General features: G+C 39.2%; 1 long non-coding RNA gene across 3 annotated transcripts; it reads left to right on the top strand.

The window, feature by feature from the left end:
• Positions 1–562: 562 nt before the first annotated feature.
• On the top strand, positions 563–898 carry LOC134227040 (uncharacterized). Of its 3 annotated transcripts, none has more exons than XR_009983601.1 (3): positions 563–594; positions 663–768; positions 824–898. It is a non-coding gene; the product is annotated as an uncharacterized LOC134227040 (long non-coding RNA). The 3 variants fall into 3 exon arrangements; XR_009983599.1 differs by having other exon boundaries at positions 659–768; XR_009983600.1 differs by having other exon boundaries at positions 563–598; positions 659–768.
• The last annotated feature ends 8199 nt before the right edge of the window (positions 899–9097 follow it).

The raw sequence follows: 9097 nt of genomic DNA, 5'->3' as shown, positions 1-9097 counted from the left end.
GGTTGTTCTGAACTACAAGTTTGTTATTTCAACCCATGTCATTTGTTTATAACTAACAATTTTAATGGGTTGATACGAAGTCATGAATTTAGTTTAAAGCAAAATTCTAGAGTGCTTTGAAAATAGGTCGTATGTGCAAAAGAGAGTCTCTCTTTGGATCTATTCTCTTTCGATTATTACGAAACTATACAAAAGTTTACTTCGAATTTCTTGTTAGATATCCAAAGACAATAGCTTTGTTTATCATGCTGAAGTGGAAATGTAGCAAAACATGCAAAACTAGCCGATATATTAGCCTAAGAGAGCGTGACCAAAGAGAATCTCTCGTTTGCACATACGACCTATTCTCAAAGCAATCTAGAATTGATGTAGGTTATTTCATCCTAAATTTTGGGTCCTTCCATCTAAAGTTTATTTTGTTTCAACTATGAATTAGGTTGTTGGTTGATGATGAAGTTATCTAATATCAAACTCAAATATTAGGTTGTTTCAACAAAACTATTGATGTTGAATCAAACATGCATTTGTTTACAATGTAAATAACCTAAAATTTTGCTTAAAATTGTTTGGATAGCTTCGGATTCTTCTGAGACCGTAAGTAAGAATCTTCTTTATATATCTAATCCATTAGGCATTTCTGTAACAATTTATTTTGCAGACAGACAGAATATGAGAACTACACAGATGCCTCCAACAACTTCAGATGAGACCAAGGTGGACGGTACAGATTCATCGGCCTGTGGTGCTGGATTTTTCCGAAGATGTTTGGTAAGGATTAATTTAATAGTCTTAACTGAAAGTATAATTTTTATTCTATTTTAAGGCAACCATATTTCGGCACACTTATGCGATGAAATCTTGCAGTCCATTGAGAAAAATCATAGAAAAACAAATGCAATGCTTTATTTTGGAAAAATAAAAACAGATATTTATAATTAAAATATCTTTTATCGCACTAATACATAATTCTATAGAATGTATTGTCGGCGTAGCACCAACTTAGAATTCGGAAGTCGGGACTTCCGAACCGAACTTTCTTCCAAAGTTTTATCTGTCAAACCAATTAATGCGTTGTTTAGCGCATCTTTAGGCGAATCTAGCGCACTACTTCCGAAGTTGGGAAAGTTGCCTGTATCTGGAGAAAAATCCAACTTCGGTATAAAAAGCGGTCTAACTTTAAGTTGTTAACTGTTAAGTTGTTCAAGAGGTCAAAATGAAGCTGTTGCAGCTCATTTGGTTTCGGAACTCATCCGCTTGGAGGCACTAGTGTATATTTTTTTGTCATTAAGGAGACTTTCAGCCCTATGCTGGCTCGTCTCACGCTCTATGGTATATGGGAATACTCGGTGGGGTAGAAATTGTGAAATCCATAAAATTTGGAAAATTGCAGTCTTCTATAAAATTGTTCAAGAAGTCAAAACGTAACTGTCGCAGATCATATTATTTCGGATCTCGTCCGTTTGGCAACGCTAGTGTCTATGGGATTCTATAAAAATAAACACGAGAGTGTCCACTATAGGAATATTTTGGGGGGTCCATAATAGGGAAGCAGAACGTCCCGAAACGGAACATGAAAATCAAATGAAGTGTCGACCAATTTCGTTTTATGGACCCCAGGGGGTCTACTATAGAGATGAGTGACGTTTAGCGCTCGCACACTAATGTGCAATTCGTCATGTGTGTCATGTGTGTGCGTCTGCATAGTTGCCGAATTATTTTTCTCGAATCCCACCAAATATTGTCTATGCGAGTCATCGCTGGAACGTCGCTAGACCGTCGCGTCGCTCAACCAGCGAGCGCTTTTCAGTTTGGTGCTGCAGCGACGCATTGAATTTACCTGCGTCGCACTTACTGGAAAGGGTCGCCAGCGACCAGCGACATTTCAGTCGAGCGACATAGTTGAGACAAGTTCTTACACGGTTAGATGACTTTACCCATTAATGGGTACTGTGTTATTGTTGATATTATTCCCACCGTGAAAAATTCACCCATTTTCTTCAAAAAGCGCCACTACTCATTAAAATGGGTAGTGGCACTTTTTCAAGAAAATGGGTAAATTTTTCACGGTGGGAATAATATCAACAATAACACAGTACCCATTAATGGGTAAAGTCATCTAACCGTGTACATGTTCTTGATTTCATCTGCATCGACAATATTAATATTTTTGGAGCAAATAATTATTTAAACTGCACAACTGGCAACCTTGGCTATTATATTCGCGAAGTTGAAGCAAAATTCTTCACACAAACAATGACAGTTCTTTATGGGTTTTTACAGTAGAGCAACAGAGAGGAGGAGATGGCGGCCATGTTTCACTCAAACTCTGACAGATAGCAATGGGATTTCCCATAGGAGGGAAGAGCAGAATTTGCTTCGACTTCGCGAATAGATAGTAGAATCTATACACGGATAAAATGAAATAAACTAGTTAGCTTACTGTTTAATCCTTCTAGAGCTTTTTCAAATTTTATTTGTTACAGGGATTATTAATAAATTTAGCTTAGCTTGCTTTTTAAGCATTGCAATGATTTTCTGAAAAATAAACTTTTGAACGCTTAACAAGCTCGCAGTGTTACTATTGAGACTTGAGAAAAATATTCATTATCATTTTGTCGTTCAGCAAGGTAGGTCGTATCGAAGCCAAATTTCTTAAGATTTTTTTCAGATTGTTCCAGTGGATTATCTATACCTACACGGTTAGATGACTTTACCCATTAATGGGTACTATGTTATTGTTGATATTATTCCCACCGTGAAAAATTCACCCATTTTCTTGAAAAAGCGCCAGTACCCATTTTTTTCACGGTGGGAACGTGGGAATAATATCAACAATAACATAGTACCCATTAATGGGTAAAGTCATCTAACCGTGTATGTCGTCATTTCAGTCCAGCTCAGGTCCGGGTTTGCACAGTCAGCGACTCCAAAAATACTCAATCTCATTATTACACTTGTTCCGGAGTGACACCAAATCGACGAACCAATCCGCAATAGGAACGACAGAAATTTCCCAAACCGAAAAAGACGGCAAATCTGAAAAAAAACATGACCGCATATCTTTTGCGGAGTTTGGCATCTTTTTTGAGGGATGTATCATCTTTTCGAGATATTCCGGGTTACAGAAATTTTTGGCAATCCTCTTGGCAATCCCGAAAACACAATTGGTTTTTCCATATATTATACCCAAGCAGCATGTGAGCAAGTACCCAAGTTACAATTAGAGGTGGGCGCTCCGCTCAGGAGCTGTTCCAAAGATTCGCTTCCTTACATTGAGCTGATGAGCCATGGATCTTTTTTAAAGAAGCCCAGCTCAGCAGCTCACTTTAAATTGATGAAATCATTGTCAAACACGCGCCTAGAGAAACTCCCTCGAGCGTACGCACTCGAGTACGCGCGCTGTTGTATTTTGTTCAGCACAAACGAAAATACCACGCTCGCGGTACACAACACAAGCGAGCTTGTATGAGCATTCCAGTCCAGTACCGCGCACGTGCTGATCGTTTATTATTTGCACCTCAAGCACCATCAAGTCAAGCGACAGAACCATCTAGCCAAGCAACAGAAATCATTTCTGCTGCAGAGAGGAATAAGAAACACACAAGCAAAAATAATCTAGCTTGCCGCCTATTTCTTAACCCATACCCACATACTCGGCGCTACGAACGGACACACAAAAGATACCTAGTAGTGCGGTAGCGAACGAACCGTACTAAGCAAAAGATCCGAAGATCCGAACAACTCTCAGTTCCGCTCATGTCGTCGTCCAGCTCGAAATTGCTGTGACATGGAAGCGAGAGCTGCGCCACTAGCTCAGATCCGTGCGACACGGATCTCGATCCGGATCAGTCGCGTCCGATTCTAGCGAGCGAACCGTGTGGTTCAAACGAACCGAACTGGGTGCTGTGTCTTGCACGGAGCGGATCTTTTGCTTGCGACGGGTTTTCCCGCCAGCATACTGCTACATGTGCACTCGATTTGTTTGTAGCACCGTGCTCTGTATTTTTTTACTCTCTTGTTTTTATTTCTCTCGCATTTCGGGAACCAATATAGATGAATGTGCTCGCTTGTATGAAAATGTCAACTACGCATGGTTAGAAGGGTTAGAAGCGCGCGCAAACAAGGCATTGATTTACTGCACCCAGTATGAAGAGAAAACTTATGACACGTGATATGGTTCATATACATATCAGAGACTAGGGACTGAATTATTTAAATTAACGATTTGAGAAACGTTATCTTATGCAACTTAGAATTATGAATAGAAAATAATGTTGAGTTAGTTTTTTGTATAGAAATAAATGTTATGGTTCTCCTAGACTTCAAAACTAGACGGTCAGAAAAAGCGTAATAAATGTTATTAGTTTAAAATTGTCGGTTTTTCAATAGAAATTATTACCTCACTGTAGCTAAACATTTTAAAAATTTCAAAGAAAGGTAAATAGACGAATGATGAATGAATGAATAAATTAATGAATGACATAAATTTTTCAAATTTTTGAACAATAATTAAAATAATAATATTAACAATTATGTTTTATTATATGTAGCATTAAAGAACTGAAGAGCTGATCCAAGGAGCTGACTCTTTTCAATGAGCTGAACGGATCAGATCCGCTCACTGCAATGAGCTGTTTTGCCCATCTCTAGTTACAATTAGTCCGTGATAAGACTGCTAAAAATCGAACCGAAATTACCCCCGTTTATAACTACAATTCTTTTTTAAAGGAACAATTTTCTGCTTCTGGTATTTTACGTTTTCATCCCGCTTGATTTTTGCTCTTATTTCTATCTATCTAACAACAAACCTGTCAAAAAAGAATCCTCGCATATATTTAAAAGGAAATAAGCATGGGCCTTTTCACGAGACGTTTAAAAACAGCTGATTTTATCGTCAATTGACAGTTCTTCTATGAAAGTGACAGCTTCGGACTTGCAGGCCTGTTCAGCGGTTGTAAACAAGTGCAGTCTCGGCAGTGTCACATGAAAAGGCCTATTCCTAATGATTAAACGCAGATTAAGCATTGAGAAGCTTACCTTTAAAATGAGTGGATAGACTTGGACCGATACGGAAACGAGTGACGAAACTAAAATGAAAGCGCTGCGCGCACTCACAAAAAACTCCGCATTATATTCATGAGTTTACACATGGATTTTTGCAATGGGAGTAGCGAAATGGATTCCATATTTTTAACACATATATTCCATGCGTCCACATGCATTGCATGTACGTTCACACATACTTTCCATGTGGGTCATAGTATCCACACAGACAAACAGACATAACACTCATCAAATTTCCATCGTTCACTGATTTACTGAGCAATTCAAATAATCATTTGTTGGCCAATCGATCACTCGTGGCGCACACATCGGAATTGCTCTAGTTTGACGTTTGCTTACTACCGCCATCTGGTTCCTGATTTGCCCAACTAACTTAAATCAACAGATGTCGTTAGTGTTTGAACGACGATGAATTTGATGAGTGAATGTTCAATGTGTTATGTCTGTTTGTCTGTGGTATCCATGTGTGAATGTGTATGCAAATAAGTATGTGCCGACGCATGACATGCATATTTCAAAATACATGGATTTTTGCCATAAAGTATGTGTCGATTTTCCTGAGTGCGGATGATTAAAATGCTCGCGACCGATAATGATGCTCTTAGATCCCCTATCCTCGCCAGCAAAAGATGTTCCGCACTGAACCAATACCTCCTCCCCTCATCGACTGACAGTTGATTCGCTCGCGCCCTTTAACGAACATCATTCGTTTTCCGGATGATAGCCATTCGATTTCCCCTACCGCTGACAAAGTCCATGCGAATGACGATCATCTCATTTCCATTGCGTATAGAGAACGGTTGCCAGATGACATGCGGATGGGTGGCGACTGAGGGAAGGATGATTTTCGTTTGATTTTAATCCAAAGAGAGAATGATTTTAATTTGATATTGGAATGCCAAAAATTAATTAGTTCCGATTTATGATTCTAGCCACAAAATTTATAATAAATTATCAATGGTATAAAAAATTTCAACATGTTTTACACATTTTTATTATAATCAAATGATAGTTACAAATAATTTAATCAACACATAATCCTCAGCACTCAACTTTTGGCCAATCCACCACTCGCCGGTTTGGCGGCCAACATCCAGCTCCACAATATTTTATTTAACCGCACTGGTTCTAGTTTCGGAAATCAACTATGTGGTTTAGCCAAATCTCGCATCTCGAGAAAATCCGATGCGGTAGTGTAAGCGGATCGCTGCGAATTATGCAAAAATAATTCAAAATAAATAATCATGGAATGCGTTAGTATACACTCAGCGAACTGGACTAACGAAATTCATAACTGGCGCCTTATGAATCTTCGACCAATTATTCCACCAGCAGTGATTCTTATACGCAGTTAACTTCCCGAGTAATCAAGCGTCGATGGGCGTGTGGTCTACATACCGGCCTCCCGACCCCGACGTCCATGGTTCGAACCCAGTCTGCCGCACTTCACTTTTTTTCAAATTAAAATCATCATTCATAAGGCAACATATTGAAATTCATACCGATTCCTTGTGGCAAATTTTCATAAGGCGTTTGATTGAAAATCATACGTCCATTTTCCTCAGTGTAGTACTACTTACCTTTATGAATACAAACAGGAATTAGAAACATCCAAAACTATTTACATTTTTTCGCTAAGCAGCTAACTAGTTTTTCGCGTACACGAAATGAATTCTTTAAATGAACTGCGGTCTTCGAAGACAAACTTATTTCTAGAAAAATGGCAACCATTTATCAAACCAGTCAGCAGTAGTAAGAAAAACAATTAGGAATCGTATGACTGTCGTTATAGGGTAAGATCAAAACAAACATCATCCGCTTTTCGAATGATGCCACAGTATCTGAACGTAGGCCGAAGATTGTCTGGTGGGTCACCCAATGTTTGTATGAGAACCATATTTTTCCCAGATGATTTTCATACGAATATTAATGCATGCGGCGGTCGCTCTGCTCTCTCATATGATAACGAGAGGAGATACTTCAGAGAAAGTTGGAATTACAATTCAGTCGATGTAAGGATGGGCTTTGGGTTCAGTGCGGACAGCGACGACAGTGACAATCTTTAAACCGTCTAAGACGAATTAAGTACTGTCCATTTAATTCCACCAGTTAAACCGTTAACTGGTGGAATTAAATGGACAGTACTTAATTCGTCTTAGACGGTTTAATACATTCCACTAAAAGAGCTTAATATATTTTTCTGAGTGATAATCTTTATCTAGTAACTAAAATATCTTTTAGCAGAATTAATATGTTGAAAATTTCTACTCCTTATGACAGGAAGAGCAAAATTCCGCTACTAGGGGGTCCACTATTGGGCATTTTACCATTGGGGTAAAGAAGGGGGGGCTGGGGGGGGCTTAGCCCTCTCTAGAAAAAAATTAGCCCCCCCTAGGATTTGATAAGTAAGTTAGCAGTGATATCAGTTTTCAACATATAGCATAATGAATTACCGAAAAAGTTTGAAGACTAAAGAGTTATCTCTCATAATCACTATCATACTTAATGAAACTTGTTTCTGAATTCTGAGAAAGATTCCCATCAGCATCCGAGAAGGATTCTCATCAGAATCCGAGAATCACTTCAATCTCTAAAGAATTCTTTTCGGATTCATTCCAGTATTGTTAAGCAATACGTCTCTCGACGTTTTGCAAATGATCTGCGTTGGGATCTCTAAACGATAAGGAATCCGGCTGACGATTAGCTTCGGAATCCCGCGAAGAATTGCTTCAGAATCATTCGACGTTTCGTTTCGGAATACATCGACGGTTTGCTTCAGAGTTTCTCATTGATTTTGTTCAGAGTCCCTTAACGTATTTTTTTAAACCATTTGACGATTTGCTTCGAAATCCTTTGATGATTTGCATCGGAATCCCTCAACGATTTGCTTCAACATCCTTGGAGGATTCCCTTCGGGATCGCTGGAGGATTCTTTTCGAAATAACTAAAGGATTAATTCGGAGTCGCTCGACGATTTGCTTCGAAGTCCTTCGACGGATTGCTTTGGAATCCTTCGACGATATGCGTCTTCATCCCTGGAACATTGCTCATGAAATACCTGGAACCATCATACTGGAATTCCTGGAGGGTTTTCAACAAAATCCCTGGAATATTCCCCTTCAAATTCCTGAAATATTCCCGTCGAAATTCCTGGAGGGTGAAGGATCCCTGGTACATTCTCGTCGGAATCCTTGAAATTTTTCCGTTGGAATTCCTGAAACATTCCCTCCGAAATCTCTGGTGGATTCCCTTCATGATCCCTGGAGGCTCCCATCGGTATTCTTGAAGGATTTATGTCGAAATATCTAGAGATTCCCGTCGGAGTCCCTGGAACATTCCAGTCAGGATCACTAAAGGATTCTCATCAGAATTCTTGGAAGATTCTCGGCGGAATCCATGGAAAGTTGCACTATTTTTTTATTTGAGATAGATAGAATATTTATGAAGTATGCAAATATATCCACTGCCTGACGCTAGTCGAGCGCAATTAAACATAGACTGTGAGTTGTTGCTCACACGTGCACACGTGCACGTGCTTGAGAAAAGAGAATAATATGAATGAGTGTGATGGATCCGCAATTGCCTTAGGTGGTTGGACTGCATTTGTCACATTACCGCTGATAACTTGATGAGATGTTAAAATGTTCGATAATTTCAAAAAGAGGGTCAATTTCGAGAAAAAATATAAAGGGGCTATAGCCCCCCCTAGACATCGGAGGTAGTTACGCCCAAGATGAATACACCACTAGGTGTTCCAATCTGCCAAATTCACGATTCAGCCATCTTGGATTTTAGTATGGGAGAGCCAGCCGGTTTGTTTATGTTTTGCACCGAAAATGAACTTTTCACCCCCGCCTTCTTCTCGCCCATTAATCGAACAGATTGAAACACCTAGCTGTGTATTCATCTTGGTTACGCCAATGCATTTTACCCTAAATTGAGTTTCTCCGTGTACAACGTTGTTTGGAGATATAAACTAAATTTTGGATGAAATTTCTTTTCCGTGTAAGTGCGAACCTTGCTAGATAAGCAC

Source organism: Armigeres subalbatus, chromosome 3 (genome assembly GCF_024139115.2).
Source record: "Armigeres subalbatus isolate Guangzhou_Male chromosome 3, GZ_Asu_2, whole genome shotgun sequence".
NCBI lineage: Eukaryota > Metazoa > Arthropoda > Insecta > Diptera > Culicidae > Armigeres > Armigeres subalbatus.
Note: the sequence above shows the minus strand (reverse complement) of the source record. Positions and strands in the feature narration are given on the sequence as shown.